General features: G+C 33.7%; 1 long non-coding RNA gene across 1 annotated transcript in view; it reads right to left on the bottom strand.

Moving 5' to 3' along the window:
* The window catches only part of LOC127879823 (uncharacterized), a 108,671-nt gene that overhangs the window by 19,934 nt on the left and 61,303 nt on the right, over positions 1-27,434 (bottom strand). The window contains exon 2 of the long non-coding RNA XR_008049250.1: positions 6,256-6,691. This is a non-coding gene — a long non-coding RNA (uncharacterized LOC127879823). The remainder of the gene's footprint in view (positions 1-6,255; positions 6,692-27,434) is intronic.

Here is a 27,434-nt window from a genome sequence, read left to right on the forward strand (position 1 = left end):
GAGTTGATTTCGTTGAGTCTTTGTTTAGGGGTAAATATGTTTTGTACTAAATATGCTAACTTTGGTAACAAATGATTTGATTACCGTTACCTTTCCGAAGATGGTTAAATTTCATTTGCTATATTCATTTATTAGGGTTTTGCAATCAGAAATTTTATTTTCCCAGTTAAGGATTTCGCATTCGTCTGGGTTTATTCCAAAAACAGTACCAAGAGCCTTCACGGTGGGTTTGAATATAACATCCTGTATTTTGATAATTGAGTTGATTTTAGATTTACCAATTAACATGCTCTCAGTTTTATTTTTATTAAGTTTTAAACCGGACTCCTTTCCAAAATGATCGACTATTTTTAGTACGCTTGGGATTTCTTGAGTATCTCTAAGGAATATAGTTGTGTCATCGGCTAGTTGTGTTAGTTTTATTTGTGTATTTTTGGATTTAATGTGTATACCTTGCACATTCGTTACTTCCTCTAATGTTATTTGCAAGTACCTCAGCGACAATAATGAATAATAACGATGATAGTGGACATCCTTGTCTAATTCCCCTAGTTACTTGTAAAAAATCTGACATCCAGCCATTATTTGTGACTGAAGAGAAAATATTTGTGTATAATGTCTTGACCCAATTTATGAAGCCTTGTTTAAAACCAAACTTTTTTAGTGTTTCTACCATGAGATTCCATTCTACAGTGTAAAATGCTTTTTTGAAGTCTAAAAATATTATCGCGCCATCTATGTCAAACATATCCGCATAGTCGATTATATCCTGGATCTGGCGTATGTTGCATCCAATAAATCTATTTTTAATAAAACCTTGTTGATCTAAACTAATTATTTTTGGCAATACTTTCTGTAAACGTTGTGCAAGTACTTCTGCTATTCATTTATAATCCGTGTTAAGTAGTTTTATAGGACGCCAATTTTCCAGGTTTTTAGGGTCACCTTTTTTGTAAAGTAATGAGAATATGCAGTTTTTTTGTGATCTTGATAATTCACCGCTTGCACTGCATTCTAATATGCAGTTAAAAAGAAGTGGTGATATTTTTGTCCAAAATGTTTTGTAAAATTCGACGGATAGTCCGTCTAGGCCAGGGCTTTTATTAAGCTTCATAGAATTTAGAGCATCATTCAATTCATTTAATGATATATTACCTTCGCATAGGTTAGCGTCATTATCTGATAGTGTGTGTGCAAAAGGCGAGTTATTTAAATAAGACTCTATCGCCAGAGCTCCAGATAAGGGTCGTATTTTAGTAATTACGAATTATTTTCAAGTCTGTTACGTATTTATTTAAAAATTTTGTCGTACCAAGAATTACAATATCAAGTTACGAATATTATTTTTACATCGGTTCGTATCGATTTTTATTGAGTTCTTTTAGCGTATTAAAGATCTTTTCGGTGCTTATATAGAATGGTTATCGGGTATGTTTAACAAAGCGCATTTTTTCCAATAATAGCTGCGTGTACAGTGTATCTATCAAAAAACAATGGTGGCGCCCAGAGAGCATCCTAAAAAACTGCAAAGCGTGCAAAACATACTTTTAACATATTGTATGCAAAGTGTGCCGAGGTTGAATGTTAAGAAAGACATTATTGAAAAGATCTTATACGATGTTGTGCGTTCAGTTGCCGACACAGTCGGAAAAGCTAACAAAAAACGCAACACGACGGGTCCAAACTTAAACAAAAAAAAACATTGAACGAGTGTAAAGGACAATGCCCGTGGCTAATCGTTGGAAAAGATTGAAGGGGAAACCCGTTTTAATTGTGAAATATGTAAAAATTCATCGAAGGCATGCAATCAGTTTGGGCATATGAAGGTATTTGAAAAATAAAATTGTATAATACTGAATAGACACTGTTGAACTCATAAATAAAGTTGCTAGTATGTTAATTTTGATTTTTTGCATGAAAATAACCATTATTATTTATTTTTAGGTCATTTAGAAAAGTTAAGAATTATTTTCCAAAACTTAGTAGTAACGTTTAGAATAAAATTTCAGAGTTAAGAATTCTTTTTGAAAATCTGGTAGTAACATTAAGAATTTCACAAAACCTTATCTGGAGCTCTGATCGCTTGACTATGGGCAGCGCAAGATTTATAAAGTGTTTTATAGAATTCAACTTCGTATTTTAAAATTTCATGCAAGTTGTATATTGTATTGTTTTTAGTGTGCATTGATGTTATTTTTGTTTTGTCGCGATTTTTCTATACCTAAAAATATTTTGTATTACGCTCGCCTTCTTCTATAAATTGCAGTCTAGAACGTATGCGTGCTCCTGTCACTTTAAGGTCATATATTTGTTTTATTTCGTTTTCAAGTTCAACTATAGATGAATTATCATGTTGGGTGTTCGAATTTTGAATGAGAAGGTTATTCAGTTGTTTCTCGAGGAAAGCCAGTTTATCGTGGCGTTCGCGCGCTTTTGATTTCGAGTAGTGAATTGAAGCTTGCTTTACTTCGTACTTGCATATTTCCCAAATAATGGTACTATTTGACATGTTTAAATTGGTGCAGTCATCAATTACTTTGTTTATCAATTTTATGTAGTCTGTATCTCATAGAAGTGCGTTATTGAGTTTCCAGAATCCAGGGCCTCTACTGTACGGTAATTTAAGTTTAATTGAAATTGCCATGTGATCCGTTGTCTTGATTATTGCTGGTCTAATATCAGTTGAATATACTATAGGGATAATGTTTGAGTCTATAAGCCAAAACTCAATGCGACTCATTTCAGTTTTGTTGTTTCTTCTCCATGTGTAATGCAGTTTTGAGGGATTAAGCTCTCGCCAGATATCCTTTAATTTATTGTTTTTAATTAGATTTTTTAAATGCGTGTTAAGTGTGATTTTACTTTGTGATACAGATTTCCTATCTATTTTATCATGTCTTTCGTTAACGTCTCCGCCTATCACCTTTATTCCTTGTGCATTTTGAATTTATAGTTCAGATAAAGTGTCAAAGAAAACATTCAACGATTTCTTATCGTTTGGTGCGTATACGTATAAGGAATGTATATACATTATTTTTAATGTCGATGCTGAGAAATTAAGATATATCTTCCCTGTGTATCACTTGCTATGTCAAGGACTACAGATTGTAATTGCTTTTTAATTAAAATTGAGACCCCCTTACTGTTTTGTTCAGCGTATGAATGATACATGTCCCATTCTGAAAAATCCTCAATTAATAAACAGTTTAAATCTAGTGAAAAATGGGTCTCTTGTATAAATGCAATGTCCATGTTTTGGCAAAGTAGATACTGATTTACTCTATTACGTTTTGAGCGATCTCTTAATCCTTGTGGGATCAACTTTGTTTAACTCCCCAGCACTTCTTTTATGCAAATACTCAATAATTGGAAATAAAAATGTAATAAAATACATTGTTCAGTGACTCACAGTGTAATCAAATGTATTATGCCACTAGCGGTCTTTGGGGACCCGAAGCGTTCAGGGATGCAAGGTTGTCACTGCAATAAACAAACACAGCATCCTTCAATCATAATAAATCAATTCATAACTTGACAAGGATTAACTATTTATTTTTAGGAAAGGTTCAGATGAAAGTAACTTGTGCAGCCACTGCAGAGAGTCCAATGCACACATATGGTAAAGTTGGCTAGAATGCAAAACACTGTAAATGATTTCATTTGTCATATCAGTGATTATAATTTTCATTAATATCATAGGAAATTAAATGAGATAAATATAATCAATTATGTCAACTGCATAATTTAATTAATCAGGGCGAATTGACCAAGATAACCATAGTGGAACATCAATAAAATTGAGAAGATAATCAGGGGCAGAAATGCAAATGTGCTCCATAATGAAATAATGAAAGCATGATTCAGGCCATTTATAACCGCATGAATATGAAATGCTGTAATTGCTATGATTGAGCGGGTAATTGATTCCCACAAAGGACGTGTAGGTGACAGGCCATTGTGACCAAATGGTTGCCGGAAATTGGCTTTGGCGACGCATGCATGATGGTTTGAGCATGCAATGCCAGGACCCTATACAACTTATCAATCATGTAATCTGTTCCCAACACATGTAATTATTATCGGTTCTCACTTCATTCTCCACGTTCATGCAATACGACGCCAAGCAATCAATTTACAGAATTATTATCCAAAGACAGCCTGATAAAAAAAACAGCAATATGCATAAATACTCTGGAAGCCTCGCAGGAGACGAGGGGAAGCCAAGACAGTTCTTACATCACCACAGCAACCGTGACAAATGCCGTATGACAGCTGGAACCACCATTATTAGAAATAGCGGAGGAGACTTCTTCTTTTTAATGCGACTCGATATACACATAGTTATAAATTCATAGAGCAATTCCATATTCAGTCTATATGAGATGTACGCACGCTTTCTGCCAGAAGATGTTCATCATCAGGCAAAGTCAGGGAAAAAAAAGGTTGAAACGTATGAAAACATCTGAATGGATGTCACAATATATGTTTATGAATAATTTCTTTTATGCTAATTGTCTGTGATCACACCAATATAGACTCTCATATTGACAAAGATTCTGGTGTTTTGCAACTCCATGTTTGTACAGCACATTGATTTCCCCTTGGGTCAAATCAGCAAGTCTGTCAGTTTTATAAATTATTTAACAATAAAAGCTTGCCAACGGTGATAGGCAGTCAGATCTGCCTACACTAATATTGATATGGGAATTACTAGGGACTATAAACATTCATTAGAAGAGCTTCTTTTGCTTGAACCTCATGTAATATTAGGAAGTTGTGAAGAACAAGGGAGCTTTTACATAGAATATCAAATTAAGTTCTTTCATTTACAAACTGATAGCTTTGATACAGATACCTGAATACTTATTGTTTCTGTTTTAATATTAAAATAATGATATTATTTATTTATATGAAACAATAAAAAGATATTGCAATTTATGGACCCCATTTCAAGTATAACATAAAACATATACGTAATTTCAATTTAGCATCTGTTAATGTAGACTTATAAAGCACAAACTGTGCCCTAAAACAGTTAACCATATTGGAATCTAAGCACCTCTCCTGGTCAATATGTGGAACTGTTGATTTAATGTTTACATCAATAACCAGTTATTGAATTTCATTTACACTACTGGTTAAATTTATGTGTTTGCTTACAATTGATTTGGTGATGAAAATGGATGGAGAACAAGGGGAAATATAGAAAAGCTGTTGCATTAGTCTTATTCTTAGACAAAGGCTGTCTGGTGAGAATCATAATAAGTTGGATTCTGAGGTAGATTGGGAACAAAGCAACATGGATATCAATGAGCACCGCTTTCAGAAAATGGGGTTTAATGCATGCATTTAAAGTGGCATCCCAAATTAGCCAGTGCAGTTTGCACAGGCTTATCAGGGAGAACACTTTTCCCCTAAACCGGATTTTTGCTGAGAAGAGACTTAATTGAAACGAAGAATACAATAAAAGCGAAAAGCGTCCTCTTTGGGAATACACTTTATGACATGCAAAATGTGTTTGGCATTAAAGGTTTTCTTGACTAAATTGTCCTCTATGGACTGCCCATGACCATAGTCTCACAGTGTAGATTGTCCCTGGCTTTAGTAAATTCTTCAGGCTCTGAGTCTTTAAAGCTTCTGGTATTTGATGGGTAATTTCCTACTGCTTTGGCTAATGGCAACAATCATGAGCTGCAACATTTCTTTATTTTCAGTTTTGATGATGATAAATATGCATTAATTTGAAGCTAGTTCACCTTACTAAGTAAATATATCAATGTCACAAGGTAATTCTAAGTTGGCGTTTTTTGTTGAGCTCTTTTTTCAGCTTTCATCAGTATTTCATTAACATGGTGGTCAGTTATCAAACCCCAACTTTTCCTGGTTTACCAATTTTAAGTAAACATAATTATTTCAGTAACTGACAGCAGCAATAATAGGGTGCCCTACTTGTATCAAAGGTGGGAAAAGAATTGCCATAGAAAGGATTTCATGAGCAATCCCTATACAAGTAATGTGGCCCAGTGAAATCAAAGAATTGCCATAGAAAGGAATTCATAAGCAATCCCTATACAAGTAATGTGGCCCAGTGAAATCAAACCATGGTGAGCCAGCTCAATATCAGAATTCAATTCAAATGTGTGGAAGAGATAGCTGATCTCAGAATCACAATTAACAATATGTGTTTGTGAAACACAATGTCCCCCTATATGACGTTTGACCTTGAAGGATGACCTTGACCTTGTGAAGGATGACCTTGACCTTGACCTTTCACCACTCAAAATGTGCAGCTCCATGAGATACACATGCATGCCAAATATCAAGTTGCTATCTTCAATATTGCAAAAGTATTCATAAAATAAGCGATTTGGGCCACATATATTTGACCTCTGACCTTGAAGGATGAACTTGACCTTGACCTTTCACCACTCAAAATGTGCAGCTCCATGAGATACACATGCATGCCAAATATCAAGTTGCTATCTTCAATATTGCAAAAGTATTTATAAAATAAGCCATTTGGGCCACATATATTTGACCTCTGACCTTGAAGGATGACCTTGACCTTGACCTTTCACCACTCAAAATGTGCAGCTCCATGAGATACACATGCATGCCAAACATCAAATTGCTATCTTCAATATTGCAAAAGTATTCATAAAATGAGCGATTTTGGCCACATATATTTGACCTCTGACCTTGAAGGATGACCTTGACCTTTCACCACTCAAAATGTGCAGCTTCATGAGATACACATGCATGCCAAATATGAAGTTGCTATCTTCAATATAGCAAAAATTATTGCAAAATGATAAAGTTGGCGCAAACAGACCAACAGACCAACAGACAGGGCAAAAACAATATGTCCCCCACTACTATAGTAGGGGACATAAAAAGCATAAATAACTTTGATGCTTTTCAAATTTCTACCAATCAAGTTGACATATTTATATATCAAGAACCAATGCTACGAAAACAAGAAAATATTAATGTTGATGTTTCAAACTTTTTTCCAGTTATTCATCAGTTTTTAGGTTAGCGATAGGAATTCAGACTCAACATGCTTGTATGTATAGAACAATATTACAATGAGTATGATATATGTATACTGAAATAACGGTATACAAAGTAGTTAAAAGTTACTTTTTTTGTTTGAAAATACAACAACATCAGTGTAATTATTTAATGAACCAAAGGTTTATTTAAAGAAGGAGCAACAAAATAACCCCATTCTGAGTAATTTAGCTATGACTTGGAAGCCTCTTAATCATACCTTCAATCAGCCATATTTATTTGAACAACTCCAGCCTATCAACCGATCTGTCAGGGAAAAACAAACCAAGGGTGGCTGGATTGAATCAAGAATGTTTGTTACTCTACAATCATACTTGAATCCAAAGAATTAATTGTCATGGTCTTAAACAAACCTTTTGACTTGAAAACATCTCTCTTGAAATTATTAACACAAACACAATACTTTTAATAAATCAATTAAATTAATGTGTCGAATTATATAGACAAACATTTGTTGAAGACCTGTCGAGTGATTGGAACACTATTAAGGCCTGACTGGCTAGATACCTGTCTGCAACATGTTAAGTCCACTGTCAATAATGCTTATTATTTCTAAACAAGCTGCAAGAATGACTTTGACCTTTGCCAAAGGCCATTGGACTTGCACATGACATGCCTTCTCCAAATGGTGAACATTTGTGGTAAATCTTTTAAAGGGATCTTTTCACGCTTTGATAAATTGACAAAATTGAAAAAAGTTGTTTCAGATTCGCACATTTTCGTTTTAGTTATGATATTTGTGAGGAAACAGTAATACTGAACATTTACCATGCTCTAATATAGCCATTATATGCATCTTTTGACGATTTTAAAACCTAAAAATTATAAAGCGTTGCAACGCGAAACGATTGAATAATTTGGAGAGTTCTGTTTTTGCCGTTAAATTTTGTGCAACTACGAAGATTGCTTATATAAGGTATAAAATACGTCAAAAATGTGTACTCGGCTGAATAGCTCAGTAGGTTAAAGCGTTTTTACTTCAGGACTCTGGCAGGACTCCAGGGGTCACTGGTTCGAAACCTGCTCCGGGCAATGTTCTTTTCCTTTTTTAAATTTTATTCTTGATTTTTTACTGGAGCTTTTACGATCCAATGTTTACATTTATGAATATAAAGCATTTAATGAATAAGTTAAAAAATGCCAAAATCTGTGAAAAGGCCCCTTTAAAGAATTTTGCAAAAGCAGAAAGAATGAAGCAGTTCCAGTCCAGACACCTTGCATTATGCCCACATTAGACATAAATGCTAGGAGACAAGTAATGCTGGTGATAGCAGCCATCTGCCCATTGTGAATTCTGGAGGTATGTTATACAAAATATTGCACGCTGAATGAAGAAGTTTCAGACTAAAAAGCTGCATAAAGTTTAAATAGAAACTTTAAATTGTTAGTGTGACATTGACCTTGGGGCTTTTCACCTGTGTTTTACACGTGACACACTGTCTCCATGACATAGTGAATTGTATTATTTTATAATTTCATGAAAACAGTCATGACGTCACAGCAGGGACCTGACCTTTAATCTCTCATTGTAACCTTAACCTTTAAGCCAGGATTGTTACACCTTAGGTGCAGTCTACACAGGGATTTTTTTTTACAGAGATTAAAATTGCATGATAAATGATGTGCATACATCTTTTTAGTGGCCAAATAATGTAATTTACCTTGAGAGGTGACCTTCACCTTCAAGCTAGTGAGACAGTTGTTACTTTTGACACACATCTCCACATGGTGAACACTTGTGGAAGATAATTTTAAATATAATACTTCATGATCAAGCTACAATGGGTACAAGCTGTTTTATGGTCAAATTGACATGTAACGGAAACCGATTACATTAAAGATTACATAACTGGTTAATTTTAGCATTCAACCGGTGATGAAAATACTGGTTATTTAGATCTATTTTGTACCTAGCATGATGGTAAACATACTGCATTATAAATCACAATTCTTAATGATATTTTCGACAATCTTGAAATAAAATGGAATCAGTTAATTTGAATGGTAATTTTGGATGTTTGTATCTGGGGAGTAGGGGTGACCAAACTTGGCCAAGCAACATAAATTCTTATCAAGCAATAAGGCCACGACTTTTATATTTCTTGGTTTACAAAACCGCAAACCGTAATTTTTGGAAAATGGGAAAAAAAATAAAAACGGAAAATTGTCTTTTTTTATATATTTCATTCCCGACCGCACTGAAAAAATCGAAACGAAAAAAAAAAACGATTCGGTTTGAGTACGGTTGCGAATAAAATCAAGTAAGTACAATCAACGATTGGTTCACATATATTGCAAAGATCGGGATATTTTTCAATGTGACACATGATGTACCAGTCCTTTTATGGGCACTTCTCAAAATTTATTTCGGGTAAAAATTACAGACAATAGGAAAATCAGCGTCAGTAAAATGTCGACCGCATCAAAATTTATTTCCGAGTCTGTGACGCAACTATATTGTTTAACATGTTAATTATATTAAACAAACCCGATATTGTAGTAGATAAAAATAGAATTACCTTGCAATTTGATAATTAGTATAAATAATCCAATAAAACCCTGCCATTATTTACGATATATGTGTTTAGGAATTTTGTAAACACGTTCGCCATATTTAGGAACTGTACAGAAAGTTTGTAAATCGGAACAAATCGGTACATCTCGGAAAACAATTGATAAATGTACTTGTCGTTTCAATGCTTAGGGCAGAGTAATTTTGGCAAATCGGAACTCAACTTGCGTAAAACACTAGCTCAATTAACTGTTAAACTCCACCTCCGTTCTCTACAAAAGATTCGAAGGCGGAGCTATGCACCTGCTATTATTAAATTGGAGGATTGCCATTGAGAAACAAACACACAATTGGTTCAGCATGTTGATTGCTAGACAAAGGAAGCCAACTTTGTCGGCGAGAAATTTGTCGCTTTATTGCTTCAGACAGAAAGCAGCTTTCCTTGATGAACTTTTTTCAAGTAATGTTATATACCAGTCGTAATATTTTAATCAATATAAACTAGTAATTGTAAAAAAAATACGGTATTTTAGAACTTTACTTTTTCTGTTGTTTGTTGTTGACGGTCCCTTTAATTAAAGAGATCTTTTCACGCTTTGGTAAATTGACAAAATTGAAAAAAGTTGTTTCAGATTCGCAAATTTTCGTTTTAGTTATGATATTTGTGAGGAAACAGTAATACTGAACATTTACCATGGTCTAATATTGCCATTATATGCATTTTTTGACGATTTTAAAACCTAAAAATTATAAAGCGTTGCAACGCGAAACGATTGAATAATTTGGAGAGTTCTGTTTTTGCCGTTAAATTTTGTGAAACTACGAAGATTGTTTATATAAGGTATAAAATACTTCAAGTATATGTACTCGGCGGAATAGCTCAGTAGGCTAAAGCGTTTTTACTTCAGGACTCTGGCAGGACTCCAGGGGTCACTGGTTCGAAACCTGGTCCGGGCAATGTTCTTTTCCTTTTTTTAATTTTATTCTTGATTTTTTACTGGAGCTTTTACGATCCAATGTTTACATTTATCGATATAAAGCATTTAATGAATAAGTTAAAAAATGCCAAAATCTGTGAAAAGGCCCCTTTAAAGCCTATGCTTCCAACAAAGCACACAAAACTAATGTATTAATCCTGACACTTCAAACCATTGAATTTAAATATACCTAGGCACATTCATTGTTTGTTTGACGCTGCACTAATCTTACAGAAAAAATCACCATTTTATTATGTATTATGTATTTACATGTATGTGAATTAACGATCATGGACATTCAATGTATTGCCTCATATATGTTGATTAAAATTGTTGTTGACACAATTTATTATAAATACAAATATATTCACTTTCCTACATAAAAATGAACTTGCAAAGCAAGTGTTATTATAAAGATTTGTCATTGCTAAATGCCTCAGAATGTGATTTCATGTATCCTTGTAAAATCTCCAGAATAAGGCCTGAATCTATCAGGGGGCCCTAAGTGGGGTTCCAAGCAAATTGTTTCAGGTTTTTCAAACTTTTAACCCTGTATTTTTTGCAACGAGGTCTTCTTTCTTGACAAAATAAATCAAGTAGATGCAAGAATTTCAAAATCTAAATTATTACTGCTTTTCCATTGTTGTTTTTTTTACACATGTTTTGTTTTAGTACAGAAGGAAATCTTGAACAAATTACACTGAGTAATATTTTCTTGTCATATTTTATTGTAGCGTTTTGTCAGAAAAAATATTGTTAAACATAACATTATTAATATTTTCTCCTTCTAAATGAAATAATGCATCTTGTCCTTAGGTTAAATTCTCTCTTTCTACTATTACTAAATTCAAGTTGCCAGCAGAGTTTGAGATACCTGACATCTGCTCCTGATTTGTCCCTGGTTTGACTGACCCGACATCCAAAATGACATCCAAAATCGTACATTAAAACATTTCAGGTCTTAGCTTCTCAAAATAAATACCTTCCACAAATATTATACTTCTATTTCAGATAGAAATGGAACAGGATGTGGTCTTACCAACTTCTCTACTTTATGCCAAGTAATAACTAAGATCAAAACAAAGACTGAAATATGTTCAGTTTTATTCAGGGCCTTTACTACATGTCATGGTTTATACTTTACTACAAGTAAATGTTTAAAATTTACTTCATGTCGTGCTTAATATTTAAAGTATATCATTGTTTATACTGTACCATGCCATGTTTTTTTCTCTACTACATGTCATTTTTTGTACAAATGTACTTTACTACATGTCATTGTTTATACAAAGTACCATTGCATGGTTTTTACTTAACTACATGTCATGGTTTTTACTTTACTTCATGTCATGGTTTTTACTTTATTACAGGTTATGGTTTTTACGTTTTTTAATGTCATGGTGTTTACTCTACCACATGTCATGGGTAATAATTTCCTACATGTCATGAATAATATTTTTTTTCAATATTGCACATATACACTGCAACGCCGATATATCGCGGACCGTTATATCGCGCTGTCCAATATATCGCGCTTTGGCTATGGCTCCCAAAAATCCGACGAGCATGATCACTAAATGACATGTTTTAATCTGAGAATTCGCTTACTTAAGCAAAAAACCGGTTCTAGCTAGTATTAACACACAATATTTCGCGGCTTACTATGGTACGCAGTGAAGCGTGAAAAACTGTCAATTAGTGACAATGTTGTTTACACAAGGCTGGGGTTGTTTTTAACACTTAGGAAATATTCAATTAGTGTCATTGCAAAGGTAATAATGGCAGTATACTGGTATATAAATCGTTAAATTTCGGTTCTGGTCATGAATTTCTTTGTCCTGATAAAAAGCGCGCGAAAATTGGCGTGGGTGTATTTATTTGTAAATAAAAATTGTGTAGCCGGTACAACATTGCGATATTTTAATTTCCGTTAAAAGTTTCGTTGTAAATTTCAACAAAAGAACCGCGGTATCTCGCGAATTATGTGGAATTGACATTTCCCCTTAATAAAATATAATTAAAACACGCTGTATCGTTACCGTTACGCTAAGGGCAAATTCGAACCTATGCACAAAATATTTTATACGTTTTTCACGGCAAGAATTTTTTATTTTTGCTGATTCGCAGAGATCGTACATGAAAATAAAAAACATAATTTACATTTTGGTTTTATGATAAATACACAGATACTTATGAAGAAATGAAAACGTTTATTGTAGAATTGGTTTGCAATTATTACAATACAAATATGTAGCAGCACTGTATATAAAATGAAAACATTAGAGAAATTTGACAAGTTCACCGCAATATAATTAAGTTAGACATTTCTCAAGTTATATCGCGCGCCGGATATATCGCGCTCGCGATCTTTGGACCCCACCAACCGCGATATATCGGCGTTGCAGTGTACATTGCTTACACTTTGACTGAGTATGTTTTTTAATTATATTTGTCACTGTACTTTTCCAAATAAGACTGTAAGTGTAGTTTTAGGAACAAAATAATTCAATTAATTCAGTTTCAAATTACTTCTTTTAACCCTTGTACAAAGCAATCATTTCAGAGCGTCTTTCATTGTCACTGTAATTGTACTTTTCAAAATAAGACTATTAGTGTTGTTATATGAACAAAATAATTCAATTAATTCAGTTGTATATTACTTCTTTTAACCCTTGTGCACAGCAAACTTTTCAGAGCAATCTTTCAACATGGTTTAAATTGAAAGATTCAACACTTGTCTCTAACATTTTACTATAAATATGATGACATTTTAGTGTATTAAACTCTTAATTATTATAAAAGGATATTGTCCAGATCCTACCTGTATAAATTCCTATCACAAAATCCAGTCTCTTCAGAACAAAATTATAAAAGTTCCTCTGAAGTACCCTCAGTTTAAGCCAGTGTTACCATAACCACCAGAATGTAACAGATACAGAATCAATAATCCACAAAATTCTGAATAGCCAATTAAAGGGAATCTATAACATCCAAGCTGCAGTGTCTCTCAGATGTGAAAAGGCTGGCTGGCAGATTTAAGGGTTTCACTTAAATATCTGGCTCCACGAAGACAACAATGTGTCACAGACCTCACGAAAAAAGTCATGCAATTTGTCCCCTGTCCTTTTACCACTATAATCACAGTATATCTTGAGTATCTGCTATAGCTCTATAAGCAGCCCTTTTCATATTTTACAGCATCGCACACATATTTGGCAGTTCAATCCATCCTAGGCTTGTCTATGAATTGTTAATGCCAGTGATCTCATCCTAACAAATTATTCCAATATTCTCTGAACGTCTACAGCCCTCGGAAGTCCAAGTTAATAATTATAGATACACAGTGTGCCAAACTTGGCGTACGGATACAACCGTTAACTGGACCAATAATCAATGGACCAATCAAATGGACTATCAGCATTACAAACATGGGAAAATGACAAGATACAGGGCTTTAACAGAGCTTTACCATCATTATACACAACACTTTGCAACACTTCTGGGGAGACTGTGGGAGGAGGTCAATATTGCCTGTTTTCTTTTCAAAATCAATTGATTATTCAAATGATACAATTTTCAGGGACTGGTATGGCCATTGTATTGCACAATGTCTTTTACTTCAGGAAATGATGTGACCTCCACTTACATACAACTCTTCTCAATGTTAGATTGAGAGCAAACATTTGTGATATTCAATAAATCTTTACATTACCAAGGCATTTATTTTTATCTACTAAATGTGCACATTTAAACATGAGACATTGTAATGAAACTAAATAAGGTCATACAATATGATCATTATTGCAAATTGTAATAATTATTTAGAATTAATATGCACAACATCAAGTGACAGTCTCCACAAAGCAGTCACAGCTTACTTTATTTATTAAAATTATGAAATAATGACAGCAGGAGTTATGGTTCCTTTTTTACTGCACTTCCTCTCATTGAGACCTTCCTGCATATTTAGTTGAAGTTTATACCTCTTGTACTTACAAACTATGCTCTACTACCACATGTGAGTTGCGTTCTGAGAAAACTGGGCATAATGCACGTGTGGAAAGTGTCGTCCCAGATGAGCCTGTGCAGTTCACACAGGCTAATCAGGGACGACACTTTCCGCCTAAATTGGATTTTTGCTAAGAAGAGACTTCATCATTTAAATGAAAAATGTCCAAAAAGCGGAAATCATCTTCCCTGATTAGCCTGTGCAGACTGCACAGGCTAATCTGGGACGACAATTTACACACATGCATTATGCTAAGTTTTCTCAGAAAATGACTCAAAAACTTCAAGTTGGTACCTCTTTTAGTTTTCTACATGTAGATATGCTCTGGAAAAAAAATAAGAACACAAATTAGCAAAAGGTAATTACTCTTAACATAGTGGAGCAAGAGTAACAGTTGTTGTGCAGTGCACTTTCATCCAATGAAATTTACCTAATATTTAAGTTGAAATTTCTTTCAGTTTAAGATAAATTTATATATAAACATAAACAAATGGTGAAGCTGAAGTTAAAAAAAGAAGCATATAATTTGTAATTTGTAAAGAAGGATGAAAAAACATGCTGAAACAATTTCATTCATGAGAAACAATGCCTGCAAGTTTGAATGTTGTATACTGAACATTGAAGGAGAATGCCTTGGGACATAAGTTTTGGTTTATTGAAAGACAGACAGACAGACGCACAGAAAGATGGACTGACGTCCATGACGATTCGAGTATAACCCTCTTTAATATATATTGACAAAAATGTGTAACTCTCAAAAAAAGATATAATACAAAATATATTCAAATTTTTCTAGATATTTCACATTCAGTGTTATATTCTGAGTTTTAAATAATAATTGAGAACGTACAATTTCAAGTTTAAATCAATGGCAAGAGTAAACATCAAAATACAATACTCTACTTAATGTAGCTTTTTATAACTTCACTGGTGATGTAATTTGTTAATATTTTGCATATCTGACCCATCTTTAGTATGTGCTGTTCATACAAGAAAATATAGAATGGTAAATATACTCAAAACAAGAGATGTGTTTGTCAGAAACACAATGCCCCCTACTGTGCCGCTTTGAATTAAAATAGAAATTATCTCCCTTTAAAGTTTGTTACTTCCCTTGGATGACCTTGACCTTTCACCACTCAAAATGTGCAGCTCCATGAGATACACATGCATGCCAAATATCAAGTTGCTATCTTCAATATTGCAAAAGTTATGGCCAATGTTAAAGTTTTCGGACGGACGGACAGACAGACATTTTAAAATATTTTCAATGCCTTGCTTCAGACAGCCTATCCTCAAAACAGCCTCTTTGTTTTAACATCATTTTAATGAAAGATTTATCTTCATAACAAAATTATTTGTTAGATTTTACATACAAGATAACAATATGGGTTGATGGTAGAGGATAAATAATGGAGATGAATATCACAGTATTTCACAGACACCTTGTTTTCCTGCGACCCTCAATGGCTGTGACAGCACGGTGGTTTCAGGAGACAAACAACTCTATACAAAATTGCTCAGAAATCTAATTTGCTGTTTTCCTGCCTCACAAGTGACAGGGATGCCTGGAGTGAAGCGTTTATTACCAGACCACTGATGGACTGGCCAACAAATGACCAGGGGACTGCATGAAATATGAACTGCAATAAATGTTATGTATATGACCGTAGGCAAATGGCAATACATTAGGATGGTAACAAGAAATGCCAAAACAATTTCTTTGTATATACACTCGAGGACAAAATACATAAACAAATATCAGCTAAACTTGCATTTACTTTCGAGGAAGTTCATACCTGTACCAGAAAACGAGAAGTATGACCAAAAGTGACAATAATGCAACATTTAAACAAGACTATTGCCAAGCAATAAAAGTCCCTACCGGCTCCACCATTGTCAGAAATTCCACCATTGTCAGAATATATTTTTTATTTGTTGCCATAGCAACCACAATTTTAGACAAAGGAACAAAATGAAATGACGTGCATAATGTCGATATTGCCATCTATCCATGTTCCAAGTTTCATGAAAAAATATTTAAAACTTTTAAAGTAATCGCAGGATCCAGAAAACCACCATTTTCAGCAGTAGTTCTAGTCTATTTGTTGCCATAGCAACCAAAATGTTTGACATAGGAACAAAACGAAATGACGTGCATAATGTCCATATTGCAATTTATCCTTGTTCCAAGTTTCATGAAAAAATATTAAGAACTTTTAAAGTTATAGCAGGATCCAGAAAACCACTATTTTCAACAGTATTTCTAGTCTATTTGTTGCCATAGCAACCAGAATTTTAGACATAGGAACAAAATGAAATGACGTGCATAATGTCCATATTGACATCTATTCACGTTCTAAGTTTCATGAAAAAATATTTAGAACTTTGAAAGTTATCGCAGGATCCAGAAAAGTGTGACAGACTGATGGACACACAGAGCACAAACCATAAGTCCCCTCCGGTGAAACCGGTAGGGGACTAATAATCAGTTATTTGGATTATTTTCAGTCCCTTTTTAATTTGCAACAATTATAACCAATAAGTTTTGAATGACTCCTGGGATAATTTTTTCCAAGGGAAAACTGTATTATACAAGAAATGTATTAAATGCAAGACTCCAGCAGAAAGTGTTTAACACATAAATACAGCCACCATGAGCAGAAAATGTGGTTAACACATAAATACAGCCACAATGAGACCATTTAAAGTCACTGTTCTAACTCTATAGCATATAATATTATAACTCTATAGCATATGATCCCAACTACCAAAACGACACAGAAATATAGCATAAAATTCATAAAGATGGGGAAAGCTTGACATTATCTTTACTAATGTATTGACATGCATTCAAAACAATATTTTTAACATACAGTTCCTTGACGTCAAGGCCTTAATGTGCAGGAGATTAACAAAACTCCTGATGTTTCCAGGTGTATTGTGTGCTAAATAAATCCATGATAATCATATTACAACAGTAATGTCTTAGAAAAGTGTTTTATAAGTTCCCCTGCGAAAATTTGTTCTAGAAATTGGAGTGGTTCTGGAACTGTTCTAGAACATCAAGAACAGTTCTAGAACGTTCCATATTTGTGTTCTAGAACATATGTTCTGGAATTGTTCCAGATCAGTTTTCTAGAATAAATCCAGAACATTTGTGGAACATGGTTTAATTCTTAAACTGTTCCAATAATATTCAAGAACATTTTTAGAACATTTCAAGGACAAAATAAGTTCAAGACATTTCTACCTAGAGCTTTGTCACAGACGTGACGTATACCCCCACATGCTGCATTTACACAGACTATTTTGCATGCTGTCTTCACAAAACAAGAGAATCTAATTAATGGGAATTTTAAAGAATTTTTATGCCATTATCATTTATAGCCATTTTGATCTTTGAACTCTTGAATTCTTTCACATGACACGCCGTCCAATGACTGTGAACAAAATTAATGTACAGAGTCATTTTAACATCTCACAATTAATGACATAGTTTTGGCCCAAACAAGATCATTTATTGCCATTTTTGACCTTTGAACTAAAAGTGTTACCTTGACCTTGGAGATATCCATGTAATTTTTTTTGCACAACACAACGTCCAATGATGGTGAACAAAAGAGCCAAATGATTTTAAAATTTTACAATAATCGACATAGTTATGGCCCGGACAAGCTCATTTATGGCCATTTTTGACCTTTGAACTCAAAGCGTGACCTTGACCTTGGAGATATCGACATAATTCTTTCGCGCGACACACTGTCCAAAGATGGTGAACGAATGTGCCAAATGATTTTAAAATCTCACAATGAACGAAATAGTTATGGCCTGGAAAAGCTCATTGATGGCCATTTTTGACCTTTGAACTCAAAGTGTGACCTTGACCTTGGAGATATCGAAGTAATTCTTTCGCGCGACACACCGTCCCATGATGGTGAACATATGTGCCAAATGATTTTTAAATCTCACAAATAACATAGTTATGGCCCGGACAAGCTCATTTATGGTCATTTTTGACCTTTGAACTCAAAGTGTGACCTTGACCTTGGAGATATCAACGTAATTCTTTCGCGCAACACACCGTCCAATGATGGTGAACAAATGTGCCAAATAATTTTAAATTCTCACAATGAACAACATAGTTATGGCCCAGACAAGCTAATTTATGGCCATTTTTGACCTTTGAACTTAAAGTGTAACCTTGACCTTGGAGATATCGACGTAATTCTTTCGCGCAACACACCGTCCAATGATGGTGAACAAATGTGCCATATCACTTTAAAATCTTACAATGAATGACATAGTCATATGGCCTGGACAAGCTCATTTATGATCGCTGAACTCAAAGTGTGACCTTGACCTTAGAGATATCGACTTAATTCTTTCGCGCGACACACCGTCCAATGATGGTGAACAAATTTGCCATATGATTTTAAAATCTTACAATAAATGACAAAGTAATGGCCCGGACAAGCATTTGACCTTTGAACTCCAAGTGTGACCTTGACCTTTGAGATATTGACGTACTTTTTCACACGACACACCATCCCATGATGGTGAACAAATGTACCAAGTCATTTTAAAATCTAACGATAAATGACATAGTTATGGTCCGGACAAACTTTCAGTTCAAAACACACTTAGTGACCCCGTGACCTAGTTTTTGACCTGGCATGACCCATATTCAAACTTCACCCAGACATCATCTAGATACAACTTCTGACCAAGTTTGGTGAAGATCAGATGAAATTTCGAGACAGACCGACAGACCGACCGACTAAGTGACTCCTATATAGCTAGCCCCCATTACCAATGGTAATGGGGGTATAAACATGTTCTAAAATGTAGTTCTAGAACACATTAAGAACTCTTTAAGAACCAGTAAGTTCTACAAAAGTTCTTATGGGGAATAAGAACACATATAGAACAGGTCTAGAACCAAGGTCTACAATTGTTCTACGTACAATAAACTAATTCAGACAATGATAATTTGACTTCAATTTCAAACTAGTAACTTCTACAAAAGTTCTAATGGGGAATAAGAACACATATAGAACAGGTCTATAACCAAGGTCTACAATTGTTCTACATATTACCTTCCTCTATTTAGGGGAATTTCCTCCCTTTAAAATGTTATTTCATATATTAATTATACTTATTGTATATACATAATATTGATGTCAACACTTTTATACTTATTTTCTAATTCTGTAACTATTTGAAGTATATTGTTGTAGTTGAATAGAGTTTATATATTTTCTTATATAAACTGTATTTAATAATGTAAGGTAATTAGGTTAATACTGATGAATAGTACACTTCGAACAATGTTTACAACAGTTCCGAAGGTTTGCTTCAGATAAGTCTGGAACAAACATTCTAGAACAGTTCTGAAAATGTCCTTGAACAGTTCTAGGACACCGACTGGAACTGTTCTGTAACCATACTGAAAATGTTGTAGAATTATTAAGGAACAGTTGTTGAACGTTAAATGAGAAAAAAATCTAGAACAATTGTTCTTAAACAGTTCTGGAAATTTATACAGGAACAATTCTGGAAAAGTTATAAAACGATGATTCAAGAATTGTTCTAGAACAAACCTTCAGAACTGTTTTAGAACAATTGTTCTAGAAATTATTCTCATTTAATGTTCAACAACTGTTCTTTAATCATTCTACAACATTTTAAGGATGATTCCAGAACACTTCTAGTCATTTGTTCCAGTGCAATACTAGAAATTTTATAGAACAGTTCTAAAACGTTTCGCAGGGGTTAAGACCATTTTTCATGCTCATTCCAACATTTCATCTGAGCTTCTGTTTTACAAGCTCTGGGTTTGATAGTAGATTGTAACCTTGTCATCGCCAATATCTCTCTGCCAGGTATGATTCAATGGTACTGCTTAAACAACCCTTACTGATATCAAAATGTTTGGTTTGTGCATCATTTTGTTTTTCCTGCCTTTATATTTCCTCCTGAGACCACTTTTCTTAAGTATAAGTACTAGAAAGAATTCAGAGTAATATCAATAGTAACCGACTTCTATAATGAAATACAAGCTTATAAAAGGCCGATGCTTTCATAGATTGAGTGACATACTATTGTATTTGTTAATGACATTGTTGGAAGATACCTGATTTACACTCTAAAAAATATTTTATTAATTTTGGAGTGTGCGGAAATATAGTATATTTAGAGGTTCTCAATAGAAATCAGTATAAATTATAATCAAGTGAATGAACTTGTTTCAGGTTTAAAATAACAAACTTTGCTAACATGCAGTAACTGTGCTACAATGCCAATGTTCTAAAAATAATATATACATGTATAATTGCAGTGTCTAGACCAAAGTTTTTGTTTACTTTACAGATATTACATAAAAAATTATTATTTTTTATTTATTATGTTTAATTATTAATGTTTAATTATTTAACACTTAAAACAAGAGGGCCTGAAAGGCCTAAAGTCTCTCACATGAGATAAAAAGAAATGACCTGTTATTTGCAGCCAAGATAGCAATGAAACAAATGTTCTAACCAAGTATCATGAAGAATGAACAACAAATGGCCCCTTGGCAGCCATGTTTTTTTAACAGAACTGAACCATTTTTTAACTCTTCCAAGATATGTCCAAATTTCATGAAGACTGGGAAAAAAATGTGTCTTCTAGACTGTTCACATGTTGTCACTATTATACATATAAAGAAAACTGCCCCACTCCCTGGCGGCCAAATTGTTTTTTCACTGATCACGACCATTTTCAAACTCGTCCGAGACATCCAGATAACTAATGTTTTGACAAAATTTAATGATGATTAGGCAAAACATGCGACTTCTAGAGTGTTCACAAGCTTTTTTACTATATAAATATAAGGAAAAAGACCCCCCCTGGCGGCCATGTTTTTTTTACAGATCCAAACCATTTATCAAACTCAACTGTCCTATCCAGGTGTGGTAGTGCGGTCTCCTTCGCTAACGCAAATGAACCGGTCACAGGACGGTTACAAGTTATGTAACTTTGTGAGCACTTATGTCATGCGGAAATATTTATTTGACGAATTCTTATTTCCGGTCAGGATGACTATACTGACTGGTTGTAATTCAATTGACCAGTCGCCAACTCCGCCCACATTTTGTCGATCAGCCAATCAGATATAGATTTTTCACACACCCCTCAGCAACGCTTATCTGGCCGCCATTTTGTCCGACAAACAAAGCGTGTTGTACATATGGAATGAACGTAATTTTTAAGAGTTTACACAGATTTTATATCAAATGCATGATCATTACTGTTCGATCATTATTCAAAATTGTAGGTGCTATACATACTTTATAAAAGGTTATTATTTTATCTTTTTTTCTTGAACATATGAACGAGTAATGAGAAAACAAACACAATAAATAGTTTAACCACACCAGGTGTGTGTTCTATAAAACGTGTTATACCGTTTGATGCACAATATTTTTAAGCAGTTTGGGCAACATAATAATTGCCACACGTGCTTATTAATCTCAGCGTAATTGTCGATGATTAATAAATAACAGTATGTTGCGTGGATCTCAGAATGAAGGAACATTAAGGCATTGTTAGGTACTGTACACAAGAAAAGATAACTATTTAATTACTTAAATGATTTCCAATTATATATTTATTTTCTGTGGATCATAAACAAGGAAAATCATTATAAATTGTTAACTTAAATATTGTTTTAACTAAAGTAAAAACAACAAAAAGGTGATTTCAACGCGGCTTAGCCAGCTTAAAGCGACTTCAAGTGTAAAATGTACGGCTTATATTACAACAACAACATTTCTAATACAACATACATTGTCACTGGAGAAATGTGAAAATTGCAATTAACATATAAGGGCCATCTTGTTATAAATAAGCAAATGCATAATATGCTAAATGTATTCAATTCGAATGTTCGTGAACAGCACCGTAATACCAACATTTCATATTTTGATAGTGAAATGTAACAGGTTCGCATTAAACATAAATGTAATAAAATGCATATTAGACTATCTGTTAATGAAACCACGAAATCAGGCCTGTATTAAATTATGGTTACAATAAAAATTTAATTTATATATAAATAAAAAAAATCGGTGTCTTTTTAAAAATAACACAATAAAACATATCTAAACATTTTTAATAAACAAAAAACCCATCATGATATGGATATGTCATTTGAATTTAATAAAAATATTTTCAAAATTATATATGAATAGCCACCGGGTTCACTGTCAGACGGTTGAATACAAGTTCAAAATCAATATGAAATAAACGCTCATTTTTACGACGGATTTTTCATCACCTCCCTATATAATATGTATAAGAAACGTTTCTGATAGTCAGTCTGCCGTTAACTCATTTATTTTGATTACGCCATTTCTCTCTAAAGTTTTTATAATTGTATTAACGTTTTACAAAGCAGTTTAGTTTAGTGTGCGGCTTTAATAATTTATTTTATAGAAAAGAGCATAATACATCATTACAGATATAGAATTTCCCTCACGTAATCCGCTATAATAGCGATCTGCTTGTCGGATTTTTCTAATCACTAGACCACGTGACTATGTGGGCGGAGCGATCGATAATTTGGCGACTGGTCAATTAACTAAAGGCGTTCAGTCAGGGACGCCTAAATACACTCAAAGAATTTATTTATAAGTGAAAACCAAGGCAGCTTTAACAAAAATAACTAATATTTATTCCAAGAACTCGGAAAATGAAGAACAATGACAGAAAATTAAGAAACAGGTATAAGCTAAGTCTAAAGAATCTAAGTATTGTTACAAAAATGAACAACATACAGCAAATACCTTAATGAATGTAAAAAGAAGTTCAAAATCTGTCAAAAAAACTGATATAAATATAAGTAACTGTTAGTCTAGAAAGTGCTTCAAAAATCTAGTTTACAAAATAGGTCTAATTTAATCTAAAGAGCAATAGTTATGGAGATTAGGAAACTTCAGTGAATCAAATGTAAAAATAAGAAAAATTTACTTAATTTATTTAAATACAATAGAGTCTTTCTAATTTAGAAAATGCCAAATAGAAATAATCTAAATAATAAGAATAATTTAGAAAATAATGCCAAAATGTCTAGATGCTGGTGTAAAAATAATTTAGAGTTTAATTATTTGAAAATTCCAACCTTTTTCATGACCTGTTAACTTTTCAAGAAAGCTTCAAGGTGTCTAAATCAGCCAAAACAGCTTATTTTATTTATTTCAGAAGAGATCAATTGCAGAGTAGTCAATTTTCCCTCAGAACAGTGCATTTATCAATGATCAATATTTTCCCAAATTCCAGAGCAGAATAAAAATAGATTACTGAACCAGGTTAAACAAGGGAGATTAATACTGCATAAATACTGCAAAATCGTGTACATGTTGTCTTTCTTTCAGTTATCTCTTAGTTGAAAGGCTTATCATAAGTGTTAATGACTAAAACAGATATGTTAACTATAAAAATTCTGTGTCATGAAAAATTACATAATACAGTTAATGTCACAGAATATTGACATTATAAAACCAAACTTTACTACACAGGAAACCAATGTTCTGACCAAATTTCACGAAGATTGAGCAAACTAGAAAGTTAACAAGATTTTACTATAGCCATATATAGCCATATAAGGAAAAATGCCCCGCCCCTTGGCAACCATGTTTTTCAAGCCAAGGTAACCATTTTTGAACTCATTCAAGATATCATTGGGACAAATCATCTGAGCAAGTTTCATGAAGATCGAAAAATAAATGTGGCCTCTAGAGTGTTAACAAGGTTTTACTATAGCCATAAAAGGAAAAATGCCCCGCCCCCTGGCGGCCATGTTTTTCAACCAACTGACATCATTTTCTAACTTGTCCAAGATATCATTGGGATGAATCTTCTGACCAAGTTTCATGAGGATCGGACAATAAATGTGGCCTCTAGAGTGTTAACAAGATTTTACTATAGCCATATATAGCCATATAAGGAAAAATGCCCCGCCCCTTGGCAGCCATGTTCTTCAAGCAAACGTAATCATTTTCAAACTCTTGCAAGATATCATTGAGACCAATCTTCTGACCAAATTTCATGAAGATTGGACAATAAATGTGGCCTCTAGAGAGATTACAAGTCAAATGTTGACGCCGCACAACGGACGACGGACAAAAGGCTATCACAAAAGCTCACCATGAGCACGTTGTGCACAGGTGAGCTAAAAAACAACACAACTGAGCGTGGCAATCAATGTTCTGCAAACAAGAACAGCGCTCACATTCAGGATGGATTTAAAGAACAAAAACTGGAAAGAACATGTTAATTTTTATTGTCTTCAGATAGAAACAGGAAAGGGGGTCCTTCTCAAATTTCTCATGAAATGTCAATTTTATGTTTCTGAGACTTCAAATGTATGAGCTGGCACATGCAAGGACACACAATAATTTGATGGAATTATAAATATTTCATTTTGTGAGATAGACACATGGGATTTTCACCATACATTGATAAGACCGGATCTCTATTGCTGGGTAATAAAAGCACTCGTCTATGTTAGACTCTGAACAATTGATATAAAACTTCAAATTATTTCTTAGCTTTCACTTTGAGTTAACAAAATGCTTAACAACTGACTTGGGATGGTAGAATAATAATAATGGAGATGAATATCACAGCATTTCTAAGACACCTTGTTGTATTTTCTGTGACACTTAAAGGCTGCCACAGCCCTGTGGTTCCATGAGACAAACAACTCTTTAGAAAATTGCCTGGTTATCTAATTCGCTGTTTTCCTGCCTGACAAGTGACAGGGACACCCTCAGAGACGCGTTTATTACCAGACCAATCACAATAGATGGCCAAAAATGACCAGTGAAATGCATGAAATATGAACTGCAATATATATTATGTATATGACGTAAGCAAATGGCAATATATTAGGATGGTAGCAAGAAATGCCTACACAATTTCTTTGTATATACACTAAAGGGCAAAATACATAAAACAAATATAAGCTTAACTTGCATTTACGTTCCAGCAAGTTCACACCTGTACCACAAAACCAAAAGTATGACCATAAATGAAAATAGTGCAACGTTTTGATAATCTCATACTTAGATAATGTTTCAGTTCCTATTAAATTAGCAAGAATTAAAACCATTAAGTTTTGAATGAATCCACTTGAATAAATATTTTCTATGGAAGACAGCATATAAGAAATGTGGTGTGAAGAAAAGATTCCAGCAGAAAGAGTGAACCATGTGTCTACAGCCATGATCATGAGACCCCTAAGGGTGTCATAACTCTATAGCAAATCAATTTAACGTACCAAAACAACATAGAAATATAGCATAACACTTCATTAGCACAGAGAAAGCTTGACATTTTCATCAGTAATGGACATGAATTTACAACAACATTCTTAATATACATTTTTCTTGACGTCAGTGCCTTAATGTGTATGAGTAGCCAAATGCCTGATGTTTCCTGTATTGTGAGCTAAAATCCAAGAAAATCATATTAAACAACCATGTCTTAGCAAAGTGTTTTATTAGTTAGGACCATTTTCATTGTTCATTCATGCATTCCCACTGAGCTACTGCATGAGTAACAAGCTCTGAGTGATAGTATAGATAGTAACCTTGTCATTGCCATTATATTTCTGCCAGGTATGATTCAATGATACAGCTTAAACATCCCTAACTTATATCAAAATGTTTGGCTTATTTAATAGTTTGATTTTCAAAACTCTAGATTTTTTATCCCAACCCCTTTTCCCAGGCAGTAGCGATTGAAAGAATACAAAGTAATATCAATACCCACCTCTATAATGAAACAGAAGCTTACCGTAAGTGGCAATTGCTTGTGCATTCTAAGGTCAAGAGGAAACCTATTGTATATTTAATTGACATTATAAGCAGATACCTGGGTTTACTCTCACTAAAATGATTCCTATTTCGTTATTGAATTAGTGTGCGGAAATATGTCATACTAAACTGTTCTCAATACATGTAGAACTTAATAACAAGTACCATTGAGTGAATGGATTTCTCTCAGGTTAAAAAACATGTCTTATTCCAATTTAACATGATACTTTTTTTTTGGAATGACTGAATTAAATTACTGCATGATATATTCTTAATGCAAAAGAGTTGCAGACACAACTATAAATCCATAGTGATATCATCATACTTAAGATGTCACGTTCATCCCCGCCTGGAGAACAAGATTTTATCTTGTCTGCTCAACAGCAACAACAACAACAACAACTACAGGAATGATGAGTCATCGTCTGGTCACAGACATAGGAACCGTTGTCATATTGCCTGTCATTGCAGACAAGTGGATTTCAGATTCTCAATGATGTTCACAGACCCAGATACAGACCGACTTTGTATGTCCTGTTTGCTAAATATGTGCATGACTGAGCAATTATTTAAAAAAAAAACGACTTAGTGTCTGTTGCATTTTAGACAAAAGCCTTTATGTAAGATTTATAATAAATATCGTGCACTTTTTTCCTTTCTTTTTGACCTTCAATATACCATCAGTAAACAGAAACTAAAGATATTATTCTTATTAATAGCATCTTAAACCAAAATACACATTACTGACATTGTTATATGTGTTACAAACCAGGTAAAAATAATAAACATTCAAAGGTATTGTTTTGTATCTTTTTCTTAGCACATTCATTTGTAAATGGAATACATTTATATACGCAATAAATGCATTACAATGAAACAAAAATCCTTAATTGCAAACACAAAATGCCGGCACAGCAGAACAGTAGGACAGCTTAGCAGTTTTTTCAGTACATTTAAAACGTTGATTCATGTGTGGCACACTAAAATTCCCCAGACAAAAG

This window comes from Dreissena polymorpha, chromosome 4 (genome assembly GCF_020536995.1).
Source record: "Dreissena polymorpha isolate Duluth1 chromosome 4, UMN_Dpol_1.0, whole genome shotgun sequence".
In the NCBI taxonomy this organism is placed as follows: domain Eukaryota; kingdom Metazoa; phylum Mollusca; class Bivalvia; order Myida; family Dreissenidae; genus Dreissena; species Dreissena polymorpha.